Source organism: Lonchura striata, chromosome 2 (assembly GCF_046129695.1).
Source record: "Lonchura striata isolate bLonStr1 chromosome 2, bLonStr1.mat, whole genome shotgun sequence".
Lineage (NCBI taxonomy): Eukaryota > Metazoa > Chordata > Aves > Passeriformes > Estrildidae > Lonchura > Lonchura striata.
This window is the reverse complement of record NC_134604.1, coordinates 6,939,093-6,963,105: the sequence shown is the minus strand read 5'-3', so window position 1 is coordinate 6,963,105 and position 24,013 is coordinate 6,939,093. Positions and strand designations below refer to the sequence as shown.

The window sequence follows — 24,013 nt, the reverse complement described above, 5'->3', positions numbered from 1 at the left end:
TGTCATGTTAACTTAATCAGATGAGTGGACGAAGCAACCATGAGAAGACACTTTGGTACTTCAAAAAGCAGTGAAGTTAATAAATTCCTAAAATATGTCCTAGTTTCAAACTCAACATCAGAAAATTCCCAAGTGGTGGGAAATACTGCTTCCCGTTCCAAAGGTATAGGAAGGAATTTGATTTTTCCTGTGATAACACAAAAGAATGCAAGCCAGGTTTAGAGGTATGTTATACCAAGAATTGTTCAAACAAAGAAAAAATAAAAACAAACTTCACCTCAGGTGGCTTACAATGTGGATTTTAAGGAATATACAATGAGAGACTATGCAACTACAGAGAATAAAGGTAATAATTTAAGGTACATTAAGATAATATCCAGCTTGGCGAAGCTGGGTAACTAATAAAGTAGAGGTGACGTCTATCTACGTAAGGGTGAATATTCCTAATCCCTCTCATCTGAAGTAGTAGAGGAGTTAATTTGAAGGTTTGCATTTTCATACTTTCTGATTCTACATATCATGGTCATGAAAATTGTTTATACCTAAGGTGTCATAAAATCCTTTCTTGGGTAAATCCCAGAGTTATGTACTCTGAAATACCAGAGGCATACCACAGTTTTTTTTTAGGATGTAGGTAGAACAAGGCATTAAGCTGTCAAGAGAAGAGACTAATTGGAAAATCAAGATGAGATAATGATAGGCAAATGTTGCAGCTTAGATGTTCGAAGTAGCAGGCAGCAGTCACAGGAGCTCTTCACAGTTACACAATGAGATACAGAAAAAAATGAAAGCAGGTTAAATGTCATTAGAAAAACTGTTTTAATTGCAAATGCATTTACAGGCATTACTAGATGCATCAACAGATGCATCTATTTTTAGACTCCTACCCATATGCAAGCTATGTAAGCATTTAGATACGAAATTTCTGAGATAGTCTGAATGATAACAAGACCCCATGAATCATTGCCAACCAAACTTCACTCTAGCATAGAAATTTTAAATGCTTGTTTGGCTCTTCAGCCAGCCCAGGCAAGAGTTCTTCACTCTGAAAATGAAGACCATATTTTATTGAATACAAATTTTATTCATATTTTATTGAATGCAAATACAAGTATTTCCCAATTGAGTAATTAATTGAAAACTCTCAGTTACTGATAGGATTCTTCAGAACTGCAGTATGAACAAATCCAGAACAATCTTTCACAGGCAGGATTCCTCTCTCTGGATTATGGCATGTATTACTTTTCAGGGAGCAAAAAGAGCAAGTAAATACAAACTTGTGATAACTTGTGCAGGACAATTGTGCGTTAATGGTTCGTAAAGCTGACGCTGCAGGCTTGAGCACTTACATACAAATCTAAAAGGAAAATGGAAAGATAAAGTCTTTTTAAATTAAGAAAAAAAAGAGGAAAAATTGAATTTGAATTGCTGTATTTTCTGCCTGAAGACTGTGGAAAGGGATGATTACTATTTTCTAGTGGCATCATGTGCTGCCATGTATTTTTCTTGACCTGGTATTTGGACACATCCATACTGAATATACCACATATGGAAACTTATTAAAATGCAAACATACACATGCATAGTTTTTTTGATGCTAAAAGACTCTCTAACAGTGAAAAGGTTATGTTATTGCTGACTTCCCAGAATACAAATGCTGCCTGCAGTTTGGATATTAACTGGACCAATTCTTGGAGGTTTGGAGGTTCACTTCATTCTAAACAAGTATTATTGAGACACTATATTGTTAATGTTTGTGTGCCTGTATAATTAGGCATAAGGGACCTGGCAGAGAGTGGTGTCATGTGAACTGTGATAGTACAAAGGTGGAATGAAGAGGGAGAGGTGTTCCAGGTGTTGGAGCAGAAATTCCCTTCCAGCCCCACAAAAGCCTTAGCTGGAGTAGATATAGAACACATTCTCATGGCTAATTATCTTCTTTCTTAAGACAAGAATGCTTTCCTGGTAGTATTGTAAAGGAGAAATAATCCCGGTAGATTATAATCTTTGGGCATATGGAGGGAGAACAAGATTTTGAAAATACTAATTTAGAATGTATTTCAATTTATTCAATTTATTTTTTCCATATAAGATCAAACAGAAAAGTGCCAAAAGCAGGTAGCTAGGCAATCTGTCTGCTTCAAAGAAAGAAAAAACAAAATTTCACATTTACACATCCAAAGAGGAATCAGAGAAAGAAAGAACAAATTTTCACTTGGTTCCTTTCATTCTAGAATACTTTCAGTCTTTTTATTACAGTTATATTGCAGTTACATCCCTATGAAAGAATGGTAATATTTAGAATTAAATCTTATCTATATGTTAGTCCTGGCTGTATCAGAGTTGCTCATTTATATTTTTCTGATTAAATATTTTCAAAACTGAAAGAGCTCATTTCTGAAAGGAATGATCCTGGTTTGTTCACATAAAAACAGTTAAGGAAAACTTTTATCTTAGATTTTTATGTCATAAAATATAGAAGATTGAAACATTTTGTTACAGTCTCAGTAATAAACTTCAAAAAACATAACAAACATCTAACCATAAGCAGATAGTTAAAATCCTATTTGCTATAAATTTACATATTTAGTAGCAGGTTTTTTGGAAGTTTTATACATTGCAGCTAGTCCTAGGAGAAGTGGATTACTGGACAGATTTTTTTTTGTTGTTGTTGTTTTAAATAAAGAGTGTTCATATAAGGAATAAAGTCTAGGCAGGGAAAGTATGAAAAAGGGAATTGGTCCAAAAGATTTCATTTTCTCCAGCTGTGGAAATGACCTGCTAGAATATCTAGAAATCAATAGTTCAATTGATGGACAGTCAATATTTTTAGACAGACTTCTTGTTTTATATCACTTCTAGTTTTATAGACTTGTGGTTTACAGCATACATAAAAGATACAAGCTTTGTTTAATTTGGGATTTTCATCAGTATTGAAATCTTTCATGCTTAATTCATATTTAAATAATGGCAATTAGTATCTGAATTTCCATGACATGATTTCAAGATAAAAACATTACAGAAAACCTTCAGTGTCAACTTAATTATTGCAGCATTAATTATGATTGCTATCTCAAGGACTATTCTTTCTCTCAGAAAAACTGGAGTGCTAAACTTCAAAGGTGAAAGTTCTAGTGATTCAAAAAGATTGATATCTGTCGGTTCTCAATTCCAGTGTTTTCAATTTCAATTTCATTTAAGGAACACACTTATATACTGAAAGTTGGACAGAAGTTTCTTGAAAGTAGTAATTATTTTAGAAGCAATGTTTTTTGAGTTGTCTACTCTTTTAATTAAATGGGGGGTTGTTTGTTTTCTTCTTCTTGTTGTTTTCTTTTACTGACCTCCAAGCTTTCTATGCCGCCAAACATATCATTTTCTTATCACAATAGAACAGAACAATGCAAAGTGGTGTGAGTTGTTTCCAGGGATTTATATTTGCACACAGTTCTCCAGAGATACAACTATGATGAAAACTAATTGAAAATTCCCTGGAGTTCTTTAGGTACCCCTGAGTACTTGAATTTCCATACAGAAATTTCTTTCTGCCAGTCCCCTTGGGAAAACATAGAAATAATGCAAACTATTCATCCTAGCAAACAGATAACATTTAAGGCTAGTCAGTACCTACCATGATCTTTAGTTCGTGTCCATCATCTTGAATGCCCCACATCAATTCCTTAAGTAATAATTTAAAATATGTAAAATGCTTGCAAGCATCATTGTTTTAACACCATTCTTCTACATATTCCTAAAGGAAAAGAAATCCTGCAAGAAAAACACTGCAATTATAAAATTCTGTACTTCACAGAATCACAGAATGGTTTGGGTTGGAAAGAGTCTTAAGGCCATTTTGTTAACTCTGTTGCCATGAGCAGGGACACTTTCCACTATCCCAGATTGCTCAGAGTCCCATCCAGCCTGGCCTTGAACACTTCCAGGGATGGGGCAGCCACAGCTTCTGTAGAAAACCTGTGTGACATATGTGACATATATTCAGCTACATCACCACCCTCACAGGGAAGAATTTCTTCCTAACCTCAATCTAACCCTACTCTCTGTCAGTTTGAAGCTGTCTTTGTCGTGTCACTCCAGACCCTTGTAAATAGTCTATTTCAATATTTCCCTTGGGCTCCCTTTGGGCACTGGAAGGTCCCAATTAGGTCACCCCAGAGCCTTCTCTTTTCCAGCCTGAACAATCCCAGTTCTCCCAGCCTCTCCTCCCAGCAGAGCTGCTCCATCCCTCTGCTCCCCTCGGTGCTCCTCTGGCCTGGCTGCAGCAGGTCCCTGTCCTTGCTGTGCTGAATGTAACATTGCAGGTGAGGTGTCATAAAAGTATCAAATATACAAACTTCAAGAGTATATATGCAGGAAGAATCTTTACAGCAGTCATGGGTTTTTCTTTTCCCAACCTGCTCCTGAGTACAGGAATGGATAGCACTGTACTAGATAAAGATAACAGAAGAACAGCCTGATTGCAGTTTATGTTGATGATGTACTCCCTCCTTTCACTTTCTTCCTCTTGCTGCCTGAATGTTTGTTACAGGCAATTAAACAGGTGATTGATGAACTCTCAGCTCTTGGATTTTACTGCAAACTATACAAAGTTTGAAAACACTGCTATGTGATATGAATTATGAGCCCTTACCAGCTAGTTTGCATTTCAACTGGCCTTGAAGAGTTTTACATGTGTGAGAAATAAAGAACCCAAAAAGGGTGGATCATGAAGAAATTAAAAATTCTTTATCAACAAGTGAAAAGTAGCAGCAACCCTTACCATTTTTTCTTTGGCAATAACTAAATCCTGTGCTGTATTTGCTATGTATCTCCCTGCAAGGGCAAATAGCAAAACACATTTACATGTTTCTCCGTTCAAAATTGTTGCTACTGTGTTCAGGAATAGAACTTGATTCCATAAGATATAAAATTCTGCAGATGACTTTGCAATTAAAAATATTTCCATATTATGAGGTGCACAGCCATAAAACCACATGTGCAGTGCAATATGTGCACGGCCTTGATCCACACCTGCATGAAGAACATCTCTTACCTCACTTCTTGAAATCCTTGCTGATGACAGCCATGGAAACAGTCATGGACTTCTTTTATCCTATTTGCTGCTCTTTATGTTACCACAAAAAATGCAAAAAAAAAAAAAAGATAAAAATCCCATAAACAAGAGAGAAGTTGAGTTTCACTTGTTCCTTTTTAATTTCATGCTTTAGGGAAGTAAAATAAACTAAACTAAAAGCACGGTAAAATTTGATGGGCAGTTGATTTTCTTGCCTCAACTAAGAAGATTAAAACTGTGTCTTCAGATTGCTCAGGTAACACCTTTACAAACCCTTAGCTTGTAATCCCACTCCTGTCAAGAAACCCTGTTCATTTCCTGGATAAGTAATACTTCTATAAGGGATTTAAAATTTCAGGGGTAATTTTTCACTAAAACATACAGGTCCCAAGGTCCTCTGTTCTGTGTCTGAGATTTATGAACTCACAGTATAACAGGCCTGTTATTTCAATTTTATATGTTTGGGCTTTGAATCTAAATAATTTAAATTAATTTCAATCCTAATATATTGAAGTTTTCCTTATTTTACTGAATTCTTAAAGGTACTTAACAAAAAGTAGAAGTTACAAAATGAAATCGTTCAAAAGCATTGGGGAAAAAAAAACCATTTCATTGTTTTTTTCCAATCATGAGTTATGCTCATGACTTGCAATTAAATCCATTCAGGAAGACTAATATTTCTTTACTACTAAGTTCTTGCTAACAACTGTGTTATGTGAATGTTTTTGTAATATTTTGTTTTCTCTAGTAAAGCATAGCAAGGGGATATAATGTAATGCTTTAATATACTTCAGAATGTCAACTGACATTCTTTAAACCTTAATTCCTGATATTTTTTATATTAATTTATTTTTAAATGCCTCACAAAAACATAATACTACTAGGATCTATAATAGAGCACAGAATAATTTTAGTAGTTATTTTATGTAAATATATCCAAAGAGTAATTCCTCCAAGCACTCTAGTTGCTTTAGAGATTCTGTAATAAACTCATTATTTTCTGTAATGAACAAAACAATTAATTAGCAGTTTAAATTAGTCTCCAAATAAATTTGAAAGCTGAACACAAATATGTACTATACTCTTAATATTATTTGAATGAAGCACTTTTAGAAGAAAACATGCTTAAACATTGTACAGAAAAAATATATCACCACTGTGAATATATATATTGTAAAAAAATATGCAAGTTTTTCCTTTGTTATTAAAAAGAAACAGCGGGCTTCATAAGAGGCAGAGAGGCTTCCCTGGTTGCCCTCAGTGGAATCATGGTTTAATCTTCCAAGACTCCCATATAACGCATAAGGAAATTCTGCCTCACAGTCAAAGGGGAACTCATTACTCAGTGTGAAGTGTGATCCTGGCATGGTCTCCTTTCTGTGCAGAAGTATTAATCATGCTCATCTTTGCTGTAATAAGATGCTAAACACTGTCATTTAGCACTGCAGAGGTATAAAATTAAACCTCTCTATACACAGCTATGGAAAGGCTATATTTCATAATAGCAGAAGGCTGGGCCTATTCACTCTCTTTGATGAGAATACTTTTTCCCATGATGCTAATAATTTCATTTTTATGGATATAGTCCTTTGTGTAATCAAATATAGAGCTTGATCTTTTGTTTATTGCAGGATTGAAGCCAAAGAAAATAGATGTCTATTATTAGATTTCATTCTGGCATAATTAAATTGGTTAAGGGTACAATTTTCTACAGAAACTGTTCATTTTCCAGTAAAACCAGTAATATAAAATTATGTGTAGAATTTGTCACATAGCAGTGCCTAAAGAAGCATCTCTGTTGGCTTAAATGTATAACAGAACAGCTGTGCCAATTTGAAGGAACTGTACTGTGTTAACTATATCCATATAATTATATTGGTATTATTTTTGTATGAAAATAAGCCTTAAAAGAGCTAACAGTTTGGCACAGGGAAAAGTTTTATCAAGCTTAAGAAGAATGAGCTAATGGAGTGTGCCTTAAATGCACAAAGAAAAAAATTAGCAGGAGATCAATTACAATGCTAGTAAGAATATTAGCCATGACAGAAAGCTTGAAGAACAAAATTAGAAAGGTAAAGGAAAAAAAAAAAAAACAAAGTCACAAAAATACCCCCCAAAAAAGACAACCCAGATGAAACAGATCTTAAAACCTGAGCTTTAATTTTTCTTAAAGGGATTTGTAATCCAGGTCTATGAACAAAGCCATTGCCATGAGTAAGGCTTGCAGAGAAGTTAGAGATACTGAACTAAAAAATACATTTGGAAGAATATAATTTCTTTGTAAGATTAATAGTATTCCAAATGAGTTTAAAAGGAAGTCATTGACTTTTTCATTGTAATCTTGTAGATGTCAGATCATGTACCTCTGTTCATCCTTCACATTTCAGATCAATTTTGTCATAATCTATGCTTTCTTTCCAGTAAAACTTAGTAAGAATAACATGGAAAATCTTATATACATACATATGTGTGTATATATATATATATATGTATGTGTATATATATATATATATATATATATGTGTGTGTGTGTGTGTGTGTGTGTGTGTGTGTGCGCGTGTGTGTATAACAGTGAAATATGTGACATATGTTCAGCTACATCTCCAACAATGCTGACTTATCTCATCAGGTTATTTTTGAAATGTGATGTAAAGTAATCTGAAAGCAACAATATATTCTTGGAAAAAAGGACTGCTGCAGGAAAAAGTCAATAAAGTCAAGCAAACAAGTCAATATTAAGCTTGTTGAAGCAGTATGACAGATTTACAAGCAATTGAAAGCATAGTAGGACCTTTTTTTTTTTTTTTTTGCTAGTTAGGAAATGAATAGAAATATGTGAACGCAGACATGTTTGTGGGTGTGCACGTGCAGATAGACACAATAAAGGAATCCATCCCAACCTGCAGTGCCTCATCCAGCTCTGGGCTCCAGCACAGCAAGGACAGGGACCTGCTGCAGCCAGGCCAGAGGAGCACCGAGGGGAGCAGAGGGATGGAGCAGCTCTGCTGGGAGGAGAGGCTGAGACAACTGGGATTGTTCAGGCTGGAAAAGAGAAGATTTTGGGGTGACCTAATTGTGGCCTTCCAGTGCCTGAAGGGAGCTCAAGAGAAATATTGAAAGAGACTATTCACAAGGGTCTGGAGTGACAGGACAAGGGCAACAGCTTCAAACTGACAGAGAGTAGGATTAAATCAGAGATTAGGAAGAAATTCTTCCCTGTGAGGGTGGTGAAGCCCTGGCACAGGTTTTCTACAAAAGCTGTGGCTGCCCCATTCCTGGAAGAGTTCAAAGGCCAGGCTGGATGGGACTCTGAGTAACCTGGTCTAGTAAAAAGGATCCCTGACCACAGCAGAAGGGACCTTGTATCTACAAGGTCCCTTCCAACCTAGGGTTTTGATTCTATGGTCTATTATCTTTAGAAGAAGAATGAATAGTTTCTTGCATTCAGGTTGGTTTAGTGTATTAAAATTGATAGCATTCCCACTTATAAGCACAAGAGAGAAAGTTCTGGAACTGCATGCTAGGAATGCAGCAGGTGGATTAAGCAAAACTCACTCAAAATGCTCTTTGTGGATATACCTGGTGTGACATCATCCATACAGGTATATTTTATTAAAAAGATGTTTGTAAGGGGGAAAAAGATGAGGGTCAAGGTCTTGATCAACAGTGTGTTACATTTAACAGATAAATCTTCATGTCTCACTAAAACTGAATTTCATTTATTAGTATAAGATAAATCAGTATCATCTTTTCAGTTGAATAATAAAAAAAGTCTTTAGGAAAATTTTTACAAGAGGAACAAGCAGAAAACATTCATAAGAAAAAATTGCACTAAAAATCTTATAAGCAAAAAGATAGCACATTCTGTGCATTGTCTGGAATTAGTTTTTAGTGTGATTAATGTTTTTACAGGATAATCAAATTATAAAACAGCCATTATTGCTAGTCTAGGTATAAGGATGCTAACACTGGATGCTCAAAGCCCAAATCTTCTCATCATCTCTATTACTAAAAAGCTTCATTACACCCTTGAAATCTCCATAACACTCTTAACGTTGTTATTCATTTTAGTATCTTTTGTTCATTTTGTTATGTTCATTCTTCCAGTGTTACTCCAGATCCTAAGACTGACATAGCTAGTATTCTCCAATGAACTTGAAAAGATTTGGAAGGAGTTTACAATGAGTCATCAAGCATCTCAGTATTTTGCTAAAAGTGTGATGATAATGGTCAGAGGTTGACATGGCTCTATCTTTGCATGACTCCTTATTTGGATCAGAATTTGTTTAGACATATAATTTTCTTAAATTTGTAGTTTAGAATTTTTTAAATTAGTTTCTAAATCTATGGTTTGTATGCTTTTATCCTCTCTTTCTAATCTCTAAAGCTGTTTGCAGCTGATCCACAGAATTATACTCCTTCCATAACCAGCAACCATGTTGTGTTTTCTCAGTCTGAGGCTTCTGTTGATATATTTCATCTGTAATTTTATACCAAAGAATCATGAAACTGTCTGCTGAACCTCAATCAAGTTCAACTATTGTAAACACAGGTCCTACATCCTTTTATTTTCATGATTTAAATATATCTGGATTGAACAGCATTGACTTTAAAAGTTCAAAACAAAAACATCTTGTTCTGAGTAGAACTATCCTAACCATTGTGCTCCTACTAAAATATATTTTACTATTTGAAATTGCCATAACTAATATAAAAAAAAGTAATTTCCATTAAAAAATGCTAATAAAACTTATGTATAAATATTAGCAAGGTCAGTTTATCTCAAAGTTTCAACTACACTGCTGTTATTTATAATAATTAACAAGAACAAAAAAGTGAAAAAAAAAACCAAGCTCCCTAACACAACAGAAGAAAAATTCTATTTATTCAAAAGTTGAACCCACATGAAATAAATGCTGGCTTGGCTGCCTCAGGATGTTGGTTTTACTGGAGTTACCAAGAAAGAGACACAATTACTTGTTCTTCTATTTCCAGTATACAATTTATCTCTGTGACCCTGGAGAATTCCACTGTTGGTATTCAACTATAACTCAAACTATCTGACAGAGAATATTTTGTAGAAATCAATAATGCTGAATGTATTAAAGATGCATTGAGACTGTTTTATGAGTAAACTGGGCAGTTTCAAAGTACTTGAAAAATCCAGTAAAGCTCTCATTTTGCAAGTGAAAACACGTTTTGAATATTTTTATGGCAATACTTTATGAGGAGCTAAGAAGAAAAGAATATTAATTTTCTTTCTTTATATATTCTTTTTAAAAAAATAAATTCTTCTCTGAGGGCTGTACAATTTTTTCACCTAATAGCTTAGTGTGTTGTCACTTTGGTGCTATTAAAAGCAAGGCTGGGTTTTAATCCAACAAATGAATGTATACACAGTGGCTCTGATCCAGACCAAATGTTATTTATATATATAAATTGTATATATTAATATATAATTTCTTATATTTTGCATACAGATTCAAATGCTTTGAAAAAGACAAAATAAATAGTTAGAAGCATTTCTAGCACTCTCAGCTTGACAGTCTACCAGAGTTCTAAGCAGGCTCCAAGTGCAGAGCAATAAGCACAATTTTTGGTTTTGTTTTATTTTTGTAACCGCTCTTTTAAGGTCAACTTTACATTTCCTTCTTTCTTGATGGTGTCACCATTGCTGAATTTTTATCTCTTTTTATACCATTATAATTATCTGTTTAAATTGTACTCTTAAACAGAGATACCAGAATTTCTTTTCTTTGTGTGCCTGGCTGCAGATTTCTCCTTCCCATATTCACAGAGATCACTGAAGTGTGTCTCCTATCAGAACTGGCATTAAAATATAATTTTAAAAATCAATGGATATGAATGAGTACTCAATATTTTGTCATAGTAATTTGACTTTTCCTTTCTTAAAGTTTCATGCATTAAACTAAGATTTTAAAAGTCATGTGGTTGTTTCCAGGTGGCCAGTCAAGAAGGCTGTCCTAGAAGTATTTATAGTTGTGTTTATGATTGCAACTGGGAATAATCCCAGACATTGCTTGTTTTCAGATGTCTGCAGAAAGGATCAAAACTATCTGATAGAAGGAGATTAGAAATGCATTTTCATTTCACTCTGCCTCTTCCATAAAACTTTATACTCAGTTGTCTATCCCAGAACTTAATAGTTATGGTGATGCATTTTTGGAAGCATGAATCTTTTCAGCTATGCCTTCAATTAAGTTACCTCCCCTAAATCCAGCATACTTTTTAAAATTTGTGTAAAATTTTGGAAACAAATCACTGATTTGTTACGCTGTTACCTGTTATGCTTAAGAAAAACCCTTAAGAAGAGCAAAGTTTAATGAACTCTTTTAGAGGTTCAATTTTTGATTGTGCCACATACAAAGGCAGGCCTTAATTTTGCTACCACACGAGTGCAGCGAATGATGCACTAATTTCTTCATCAGTTTGGAAAAGCAGAAGCCTATCTTTAGATATCAAGTGATATGTAATGTCCTGGTAACTCTATAGCTATTCCTTCAGACAGCTTCTGGAAAATGTCTCAGGACTTTCAATTCTATTTGCAATAGTACACTTGAATAACTGGATTCTTGTAAAGCTTGATTTAATTTGTACTTAACATGTATAGTTACTAAAAATGCCATAGAAAGTAATTACTGTGGGGTCATCTCTCTCTAAAATGCTGTCCTTTTCTAAAATTTTTCTTCCAAAGTAACTAAATTATGTGGTTCTTGTAAATAACATCAGAGAACACTTCACATTTTCATAAGTAAAAACTTCACATGGTAACAAGATGACCAAACCCATAGGAGAGATACCATGAATTTCCCCTGTCCAAATTAATTTCTCTAAAGACTTTGATGCGGTAATGTCACCTCCTCTCACTTTCACTACGAGTTTGCACCTAGTCATCCAAGCTTCTGTGTTTAGGAGGGTATCTGCAGAGTATCTGCAGAGGATATTTTGCTCCACCTATAGTAGGTTGCTACCCTAGAAAGTTAGTCTAATGACTAGTTTTGACCACAAGTCTAGCTCTTAAACAGAAAAAAAAAAACAAACAAAAAAAAAAAATAGATAATCTGACTTCTACCTCTTGTTTACATTAAAATAGATTGCTTTTCAATCATATTCCATTCTCATTTCAGATATGGAGTGTTTTTCTGTTCTTAGTATTATTATTTCTGAAAGAAATTAGATGACAGAAATGTTTTTCTCTGTAAGTTCTTACAAGTCTTGTTATAAGACCTGAATAATAAGCAGTTTTTCTATTCTCATCACATATTTCCTCACAATTCTGACAATATATAAGAGGAAAAAACACACAAGTCACAGAAAACTTTAAATATTCTCTTTGATGGAAAGAAGTTTAAGAATATTGGGACAGATGAAGAAATTATGAAGCCAAAGTAATATGACATCTTTTATAGATTTCAATATATTGGAATAAACTTAGAAGTCTATCACGCAGCAAAAATTGTCTTGCAAGTAACTAGACATCTTAATTGATTTCCAATGGTACTTTATTGTCTGTGTTTGATGAAACATTTTTTTGCACTTGTTTTCATGTCATTTTCCTCATCTGAGAACAGAAGAAATAAAACCCCCACACTTTAAAACCAAACAAACAGAGAGCAATTTGCACCGCATTTGGGTCCCTGAATTAATTTATTGCTAACGTTATTTCCTTACCTCTTAATTTTTAATCGCTATCACCATTTTTATATGAATGTAATGAAAGCAAAGAATTGATAGTTAAATAAAAGATCTCCTGGATTTATGGTTTGTTGGAGCATTGGTTGGTAGGAGGGTCGGGATGGACGGAGACGGGAGACGTCTGAAGCCAGGTCTTGGAACTTATTGTCAGCATTCAGGAACACACAGAATCACAGGATATGATTCTATGCAGGTGCTTTCATTGAGAGCTCTGGGAATCAGAGGTACAGACCCAAATCTGACTCCAACATGGCTTTCGAGCTGAACGTATTTTATATTCTATAGTTATATAATTTATATATTAATTATTAAACTTACATTGTTCTATTGTATACATGAATTTCTCTTAATCTTTCTTAGGCCCCTGACCACAGTTTCTCATGATTATTCTTATGATTAAACAGTAATTATATTTAATTACTAAACAATCATCACATCTAACAATTATATCATTTATCATGTATTAGCTACACAGGTGCAGTGCTAGCAAGGTACAAGGTCTTCGTGTACTTAGGGTATTTATTTTTCTTTTCAGGGCCTACTAAGCTTAATTTTCCTTTTAACCCTAAATCCCCATGATTTTAAAACCCTTTTACTATCATTATGATTTATTGCAAAGGGCTGGGTGCAGGGCCCTGTTTGGACGCCAGCCCCAGCTCTGAGCAGGCCCAAAAGAGCAAGGGAGAGGCAAGAGAGGCAAGAGCAAGAGACTAAGAGAGCAAGAGTAAGAGACAGAAGTTCCTGTTACAATACAATAAATCTTCTTCTGTGCTGAATATTCTAATTTTCACTTAGCAATTTAGTACAAGATACAAATCCTATAGCATTTACATATGTCCTATAAGAATCATTACATTACCATACTGTGTTACATTTTAAACCATAAAAACTACTCTTTGGACCCCTTCTGCCAAACTAGTAGGGTCTGCTCTGACCTTTCGACCTGTCTGCAAGCAGAGGGTATTCTTTAATCAAAAGGGGATTACCTTCAACTGTTGTTTTCCAGTTGTTCAGTAACTACGGCTTGGTATCTCAAAGCTTGCTTTCATTTCAATCTCACTTATAGTTTCCATGTTCTCAAAATCTTTTGCCAGGCAATCATATTTATAAGTCTTTCCTGTTTCATCTTCCCCAACAATGGTTGAATTCCTTGGATATGTTTTGTTTGTAACTCACGTCAGATGGTATGATGAAGTCAGACAAAAATCAGTTTCTTTGAGTAAGAGAACATGTGGGCACAACAAACACAACAAAACCAGAGCCTAAACCTTTAGATACAGGAATTTTCATCTGCAAGTGATTCTTTGTGCTCTCTGTAGAAATTAATTGGCATGGGACAGAAGAGTAGGGTATTGCATTTGAAATCTTTAAATACTTGTGTGCTTCCTGTTTGACCTGATCCAGGTCTTCAAAAGTGACTTCTAATTTCAGCAACTGCAGTCAATATGCAACATGAGATGAAGTGGCTTCCCTTTCTGACAAGAAAGATTTTCTAATGAAACTTTGTCAGGGTTTTTGTTGATTTGGTGGGTAGGTTTGGGATTTTTTTTTTTTATTTCTTTGTTTCCTGTATTTATTTTGTTTTTTGATTGCTTGCTTGTTTTATTTGGTGCTTTTCCCCCATTTTGTTTTTCTGTTTAAAGAGATATCTGGATATTTAAACACTATCAGAACTAAATCAGAATTATAATTGTGCCTTGATTTAAGAGACACATAGTAAGTTTTCCTGCTGAAAGGAGATAATCACTTTTCTCTGAACATAAAAGCATCTATGATTTTTTATATTTTATATTATGAATTATGTTATGTATGCCTGATATTTTTATCTATACTTTTAAGGCTGCATTCTGTGGACAAAGAAAGGGACTGGTTTCCTGAGGGGGATAATAAGAACATTTGGGGTTGGAAAAAAGAGTATGAAAATAGGAATGAGCTGCCTTTGAGAAAAAAGAGTGTTTTTTGTTTTTTTCAAGTTTTTTTACAATGGGCAATAAACCTTAAAATGTGTGCATTTGGGGGATTGGAATATATTTAAACACATGGTAGTGAGTATATTTTGGCTTTGTGTGATAAGGACACCATGAAATGATACCTGTGAGAATGCACAATTTTATCCAGAAAAGTTTTGATGTGCTATAAATATGTTACTACTTTGGATGTTACTCTGCATGTTACTCATTTTTTTTTTCTGGCAGAACGTGAAGAATGTGGATATATAAATTGCTAAAAATGCATCGTAATATTTCATTTATTGATTAACACCCCTATAATTAATATTTTTATTGTCTTCAAGATAAAAAGCAATTAATGATAAATCTTATAAATTATTTAAATATTACTTAACCTGTCTTTAATTTCAGTTTCATCTGATTTATCGTGTTTTAGAGCTCCTTCTAATCATAGTACATATTGATATAGAGGGAGAATTCACAATTATTACAGTTTCATTACTATAGTAATTTCAATTTTCTTGCTTTAATAAATGTGTTACTTTCTATCAAAGATGGTGTGATGTAAGAGCTCTTATATGAATCCTTTAAGTTTTTCACCCCAAAATACATAACCAAGGTGTTTTTGAATATTAGTTTATTGAAACCAGAAGTGTATAGTAAGAAAAAAACATAATTACTGTGCTCCTAAAAACAATCCTCATTCCATATTTTTTCATCTAGAAACCAACTTCATATATCATTGTGTCAGAAGAATTTCTATATTTCAATGTGGCTGAGAACACATCTTTATATTTAGTTTTTAATAATACATATATGAGTTCAATTTTCATGCTTAAATCTTCTAAGCATGAATTTGTTGTTACAGTGTACAAATGATAGACTTGCCACAAGCTTAGATTTGTGAGTATTAACATGTGTATAATGTCTTTTATAATGTCATTAAAGTACCTATTACAGTCTATCCAATCAGGTAATTACAGGGTGGATTATTTGCCATATTTGTTATTATTTTATAAATATTACTGATAGATAGTGTTGAGACATTTCAAATACTGTCTAATTTAGAAAACATGTATGTAAACTTTATAGTCATATATGAAGACAGTATTTTTCTTTCATGCCACTCCTAAGCATTTCTCTAAGCATGTGCCTGATACAGTTTTTGACAGTAATGATATTAAGTGAAACCTTCACCTCCAAAACCAGAAAAGGCTTGAAATTCTTGAAGTACATAAAAATAGGTGAAGAGGTGGAGTGTAATACCTATAAACAAAAATATGTCTAATTAAAATATTGAAAGACAAAAAATGGTTATTTCATACTTTCTTTGCAATATCTTGTATTTTCTTATGCAAAGTTGATATGTATCAAACTGAAATAGAGTTGGTTTAGATTAGATATTAGAAATTAATTCTTCCCTGTGAGGCCACTGAGGAACTGGCACAGGTTTCCAGGGAAGCTGTGGCTGTGCCATGCCTGGAAGTGTTCAAGGCCAGGTTGGATGGGGCTCTGAGCATCCTGGGATAGTGGAAGGTGCTCTTGCCCACAGCAGGAGTTGGAACAAGATGCTGTTTAAGGTCCCTTCCAATCCAAACCTCTATGATTCCATGATCTTCAAACATTTTTAATTTCAGGTCAATGTTTTTATGTTCACTAGGTCTACAGTTTCACTTCAAAAGGAAATATTAATACTTCTTAGAAATAATCTCCTAGACATTGCTTTTTATTTTTAGTGTAGATTGTTTTTTAAAATTGTAGAACTCCATAAAATTCGTTGTCTTAGAGGTCAAGATTTTTGCCTGTACCTCACTGAAGTACAGAAAGGTTTGCGCCAATGAATCTTACCCAGAAAGTTTAAATCACCTTCCTTTACCTTTTCTTGCCACAGAAGTAAGTGACCTGGTTTTGAAACTATATCAAAGAATAGCTTAACATTATGTAAATCTGATTAAAAGATTAATAAATTTTTAAAAATCAGTTTGTCTACAGGTTTAATTTAGCTATAAATTTTTCAAACCTAAGTCAGTAAGCCTTGCTTCTAAAGACATCACCACTAATTTTTCTTCTCTGTTTTTAAAAGATTATATATTTAGTTTTCCAATGTTTCTTTTGATAGTTGACTGAGTGCTTTATATTACCACATAGCACATTTTTTTCTGTAATATTATTTTTTTCAGATCAAAAATTCTATTTTTAATAGATATATCATTAGCTCTGTCTCCCCATTTTTTAAAAATTTATTATTTTTACTTTATTTTTCTAATAATGAAGTAATGACTAATAAAGTTATGTAGTCACAGAGTTTAAGCAGTTCCAGATTTGACAGTACACATCAAATCCTCCTGATAATTTGGTGGTTCCTGCTCAGATAAACAGCTTAAGTATAAGTTCTTTTTTTATCTGCTTGAGCTTTTGTATTTTTAATTGGAGACTATGCAACTTACAGAATCGTAATGCTTCCACCTGTAAATAACAAGAGAACTTCCACATGGAGATGGTCTTGTTGAATAACTAGAAAATATTTACAATTGAACAAACAGCAAAACAACAGTATTGGACTTTGCCTTTTCTCAATGAACAGATGAATGTTGTGTCCCAAGGACATTTCTGTTTATGAGCATTAATTTTTCATAGAATCATCTAATCATGGAATGGTTTCAGTCAGAAGGGACATCAAAGAGCATCTGCAACCCACCTGCCATGGGCAGGGCCACCTTCCACTAGAACCAGGTTGCTCAAAACCCCATCCAACCTGGCCTTGAACACTGCCAGGAACATGTCACCTTTGCTCTTGGGTGGTATCTTCTATTTCTGCCATGAACAATTTCACTCTTTGAGCAATATTATTTTGTCATGCTGCAGTCCAGGAAACAATATCCAAAATGCTTTTTTATACAGTCTGGGAAAGCATCTCCAGCTTCTGGATTACCTGTACCCGAAAACATCCCAGGAAATTCTTACAGAAACTCAGTCATTTGTAATTCATGCTGTAGAAATATTTGGGCTTTAAGTCTTACACAACTTTTTTAATTGGGTAGAAAGTTTATGAAATTTTTTAAGCATGTGTCATCTCTCCCCCTTTTTAGAGATCTCCTAAAGAAAACTGTAAAAATGGACTGTAGAGCCTGCTGGATAAGCCATGTTCCATGCCATTGGAAGAAAATAGTGTTTATGCTCTATCATTAGTGCTCAGGAATTGTAGAAATAATAGTTGTTTTTTTGAGAAATTTTTCTAGCTCTTCTTCCAAGTGAGCTGACATGTCTGTTCTGGTGATAAAAATAAGTTTAGAAAAAGTAAATATGGATGTCACCTGCCACAGCTTACTTTCCAAAGGAGGAAGTTGTTGGCAATGTAACGCTGGCTGTACAATTTCACAGTTACTTTGTGAATATCTGTTAAATGCATCGTGTGTAAAATTATCACTTCTTGAAAGACTAGCAAGGAAGCCTTTGCTGGCATATTTGGGTCACCTCATGCATTTCTTCAGTATTTGATATTTGCAGCACCCTATTTCCTTTTGTCAGTTATTGTGATGCTTCTTGTACCTTGTATCTTGATTATTATTTAGAGCTCCTCAAAATTTTTGCAGTGTTGAGACAGCAATCCTTGTGAGACTAAAATAAATCTGAAACAACTGCTTGTTATTTTTCTTTTGTAGGAGAAGGTATACACAGGGTATTCTGAAGGAATATTTAAGCATGAGATACAAAAGTTATTAAATTATAATCCTCTGCAGTCTCTTTTTGACCACAGTAAAAAAATATTGTGCATTTTTTCTTTCTTCTCCAATCTCTCCACTAGTTTTCATTTTTTTAATCTAAATTATTCCATCCACTTGGATAGGGGATTTACTGTGTTTGTGTCTTACAATTTTGAGGGTTTTTTTGCTACTGGTTTTGCTTTCAATTCTATTTAATACGCATTGCAGGCAATACATTGGGCTGCCTTTTTTGTCAAACCTGAAATACTGGTCAAGACTACCATGAAACAACCAATGAGAGAAATTGCTTCTGTTTCAAAAAGTGTACTTAAAAGCAGAACTCGAGCCACCTCTTGTGTACATGAAATTAAATATTTTCTTTATATTTACTTCTTTAAATAATTCTGAGAACTAGCATGCTAAAATTATTCTATGTACCTCTGTACTCCCTCAGTGTCTAAAAGCCAGATGAGAGAGGACTGAAGTCCAGTAATGTTAGACCCTTTGTAAAATCACAATTCCTGGGTTTCTTGCACTAGGACTTACCAATAGAAAGATATGAAAGGGAAAAAATTTTATTTGAAAATGATGATTTCTAGAAACATACATAAGGGTGGGTTTGATGAATTTTCAATGATTTTTCAAACTTTTGAAATTTTGTCAGAATTTTTCATTTAAATGTTCATCAATAGATGCAAATATTATTTTTCATTTTTCTTTTTTGCAATTCAGGGTTTGGAACAGATGTGTTTTGATTTTTTTTCTCATAAAATTTCTCACATTGATTTGAGATTTATTAAAGAAAAAATGACTATATTTTTCATTTGAAAAATACATTTTTTATTCAGAATTGGATCAGTCTCCAGAGGAAAAATAATATTCAAAATAAATTTAGGGTTTTTTTTTATTTTGACTTCAACAGTATATTCTGATTTGTTTTTCTGGTTTCAGAATCTAAATTGGACCCTTTGTTCTTCAGTTTCTCTCTTTCCGATCTCTGGCAAAACATGACTTTAACTTGCAGTGAAGAGTGTGAATGTTTCCACTCTTTCTGTGTTTGTTTTTTTTTTTTTTTTCATACCAAATTATCCATTCCTATTTGATTCAGAAAGATGGTTTTATGAATGTGTGCTTTTTGTTCCATCAATCCATCAGACTGAATTTTATTTCAAGCCAGGTTGGATGGGATCCTGAACAACCTGGTCTAGTGGAAAGTGGAACACTTGCCCATGGCAGTGTTGGAACAAGGTGATCTTTAAAATCCTATCTAACCCAGACTATTTTATGATTCAATCATTCCAACTAAATATACTAATCATTCTTTTGAGAAATAATTCTAATTCTGATTTTTGCATCTATTGTATTTTAGGTAAATAATCATACATATGAAAGAGAATTTTATACAGTAGATGCCTACTGATCATAAATATTTAATATTGTACTTAAAGACAAATATTGCTTTTATCTCCTCTTCAATATTTGTTATGCTTTTGGGTGCATATTTTCTATTTCTCTGTAGATAAATCTTGATTTCACTTAGTATAAAAAATAAGCCTCATTGTCTAAAGCTTGAATATATACAGTATTTTATTACAGGTCATCTGCCTCCCATCTTAATTAATTAATTGCTGAATGATCTTTTCCTGACCTTATCTTGACACATGGGTTTTTTGATGCATGTTTTTTTCTGCCCTGCACAGCTGATGAGGGGCTGATAGACTGAATTTTGTGTGCTTCTGGCATTCAGCCAGGGTCAGCCCACCACAGTCAGTCAATAATCTTTAAATAATGTAGTGGAAAATATCTTGGGCAAGAAATATTTTTCTACCAGAAAACCACCTAAGATTGAAGTAATAGTGTTCTTCATGTAAAATATGTTTAAATACACATAAACACAGAGATAAAATACTTCTAATCCAAAGATCAAATTATTCTGCTCTATGTGTTTGCAGAGCTCCCATGGGCACCCTTATGACATAATTTACATCTCAACACAGTTAGTCTAACTTAATTGCAGCTTTGTGTGTAATTAATTATATTATCAATCTGTCTCCTTAATGTTCATTTGGATTTACAAGTTTTTATGATATTAGAAGAACAAAGAGGAATATAAAAAGCTGTGGATTCTTACCTTGGATTTTAATATATCCAGAAGATTCAGACCCTGGAGAACACACACACAAAAAAAAAAAAAAAAACCAAAAAAAACCCCCCAAAAAAAAAAAAAAACCAACCAAAAAAACCACAAATCCAAACAACCAAAAAACCCACACAGGGAAGACTGCAGCAAAATATAATTGGGAAATATATTTCAATGTATTACAAACCAATTTTTATCCACTTGGGTATCTTCACTTTTGTTGGCTTCTTCTTAATTACTGTGTTCTTTAAAAAAAAGCTGGGAGTGGTTGAAATGAATGCAGTGGGGGTTGCTTTTGCAATTGAAAGCTTTTAGAAAAATGTTAGGATGAATGTAATAAAAATTATCACTTTGGTTTATGATTTCTGTTTGTTTGGCATTTTTACCATGCAGAGAAGCTCATACATATTATGTACATTCATGTACATCTTACTCAGTCTTCTACCTTAGCTGCTGTATCTGCAATCTGTGTATCCTCTAAACTCCCTCTTACACTAAATTTATACTTTTAGCTTTTAAATAGAGAGGACTTATCTTTAACTGAAATGATTTGGTTTGTGAAAGATCTGGATAAAAAACTGACATTCTTCAATTGTCATTTATTGTTTTAATTCTCAAAAGCCCTAAATTATATCTTGAGCTACAGTTTCATGTACTTTCAATCAAGAAAATTTTTGTGAACAAAAAGAGCGTTCACACTGATGGGATAGAGCACAACACTCATGTTCAGGGAACTGACATTAGAAATTGCAGGAATTTAGTATGAAACTATCCACCTTTAAGGTCTGCAGTGACAAGTAATCACAACAAACAAAAGAAAACTGAAACATAATATAAAGGGAACCATAGATTGGGATGCAGATAGCTGAAGATATTTGACCTTCAGTGAGCTGAATTCCCACTCAAGCTATCTTTGAGTTCACACCAGTTTTATTCTAAAACAGATTTTGAGCATGATCTTAGTATTCAATCGCTGAAAAATTATTTATGTTGAACAACGTATTTCACACTGTAGCACCTAGACCTTCACAATAGAGAAGGTCTATCTATTTGGGAAGAGTTTCTTCACTGAAAGAGTTACCTAGCATTGAAATAGGCTGCCTAGGCAAATGATGGAATTACCATCACTGAAAGTGTTCAAGAAATGATTGGATGTGGCACTCCAACTGGATTTTGCCATGGTCTGGTTCACAAGGGAGAGATTGGTCAAAGGTTGCATTTTATAATCCTGGAGGTTTTTCCAAACTTAATAATACTATGATTTTATGATTCTGTTTTCCAAAAGCACAAGAAGGCTGTACACCAGAAGACAGCAAAACACAACCACTGATGCACATCACTACTTTCACCTGCTTTTTGTATTTTTGTATTTTTGTATTTTTCTGGAATTACTGATGCCATTTTTATTAATAACTCTTGGTTAGGTCTCCCACGGCAGCTGCTCACTCCAAATGGGGGAGTTCTGGCTCAGACAAACTGTGCTTTCCTTTATTTTTTTTGAGGCTGATCTTTAAAGATTGGGCATAAAAAGCGAGCCACATCACAATCCTACTGCTGTCAGAGTCCAGGCAAGCTTCCTTCAGGAAGAGATGCTGTCATGGGAAAGGGATCTTTGCATTGTGTAAACATCACCCAGGAAAAGTGTCACAAAGCAGCTGAGCCAAGAGAGGTTCTTGGATGCTGACTCAAGGGTGTTTGCCTGTTCCACTGTGTGGTGTACAGTACATAAGGTGTGGAGAGGTGCAGTGGCTGCCTGAGGTCATCCAGGAACAATGTGATCAACTCAATTACAGATCTCATGAGCCAGCCTTCAGTCACTTGGTTAATGAGCCATGATGTCTCTCTGAAGCAAAGTTAGTGAACATTATGACATGGCAAGTTCCTTTAAAAAAAAAATCTAAGCAAATTACTCCTTTTTAATTTAATTTTATTAGTGGGATAAGTTTTCACAACTTACCATCATTCCCTTGGAAAGCTTTTGCTAAATATCTCCGGTAATTTCAGGACTTCTCTACAAACTGAAAAATAAAATATATGCTTCAGGTTAGGTTGTTTATTGTCACATCTTGTCATTTTAAAGAGGATTTTGAAGGTAAATATCCATTTTAGAATATCAGCACCATCCCTACCTATATAATGTAAGGATATACAACACTTAATTCAATAATTATGTAGCAGTAAAATGCTGAAAAATCTTTTCAAGTGCACTGAAATAAAAGCACTGGTCACCCTAAGATAGCAGATTGTTCTTATCAGTAAAACTTGTGACTTTGATACCTGCAACAGTTTGTCATGTAACTGTGTAAGTATCTATCTGCATATGCATAATTTCATACACATTTAAAATATCCTGATGCCTCTTTCCTCAAAACTTGAGGATACACATTTTAATATTTTCTCACATAATTAGAAGGAAAGAGCCATGCTATTTCTACTTTTTTAAATAATATAATTGTTTTCTTAGCAAACCAAATTCAATAGGGATACCACTTATGTTATAAATATATACTATATGTCATACTATATTGTACATATGCTGTATACTTATACTTAAAACCCTTATTCTGGGCAAAAATCATGTGGTCACTCATTAGTATTTTTAGCAAGTATTCTGACTGTAAGATTTTACAAGGAAATGGATTTGTAGGCACAAGATTTCTAATTTATCATCACTTTCAGTTATTTAGTGAAGTACTGGTGGAAATGAAATGTGTACATGCTGTGAAAAGCTGATGAATCCATCTGCATGCAGTCATTCTCCAGCCAATGAAAGGTGGGTAAAGCAAAGTGAAGAGGAATTGTCTCACTTCAGAAGAACACTTGAAAAACAGCCTTGTGTAATTGCAAAAAGTTTAATATTAAAGCATTTTAAAAAAAGATCTGCTGAGCACATTACATTGCTCTTTAAAAATATAGAAGATTAAACTCATAATATTTGTTGCAGTTATTGGATAAATGGCTCACATTTTTCTCTTATTACTCAAAAGTCTGTAAGAATCCAGCAGCAATATTCATTACTATCTCTCAGGTTTGCTCCTGTAAAATTAGCCAAATTTTCTAACTTGATAGAAGTAATCTCACCTATATCACACAGGAGTAAATGTCTGTGGAAAGAAGAGGAATTTCAGTCTGAAATGTAAGCTCTCTCTCTTTTGTGCATGAAGATTTAGATTATCCTATTCCTATCTAGACAAACATTACAGAGGTGATCCAACACAGACAGCGTGGTTCTATTAGGGACAAATTGTTCCTCAACCAATCTATGAGGAAGTGTCTGCAATGATCAGCAGAAGACAAACTGATATCACCTACCCAGACTTCTGTGACTTCTGTGATTTCTGTGACTTCTTCAACATTGTCCACCATGATATCCTTATCTCCAAATTCGAGAGACATGGCTTTAAAGGGTGGATTATTTGGATAAAAAATTAGC

General features: G+C 33.9%; 1 long non-coding RNA gene across 1 annotated transcript; it reads right to left on the bottom strand.

The window, feature by feature from the left end:
* Positions 1 to 800: 800 nt before the first annotated feature.
* LOC116183410 (uncharacterized) lies at positions 801 to 20,626 on the bottom strand. The gene is made up of 4 exons (XR_004148039.2): positions 20,572 to 20,626; positions 15,934 to 16,002; positions 3,632 to 3,768; positions 801 to 1,357 (listed from the first exon to the last, which is right to left on the bottom strand). It is a non-coding gene; the product is annotated as an uncharacterized LOC116183410 (long non-coding RNA).
* Positions 20,627 to 24,013: the final 3,387 nt, after the last annotated feature.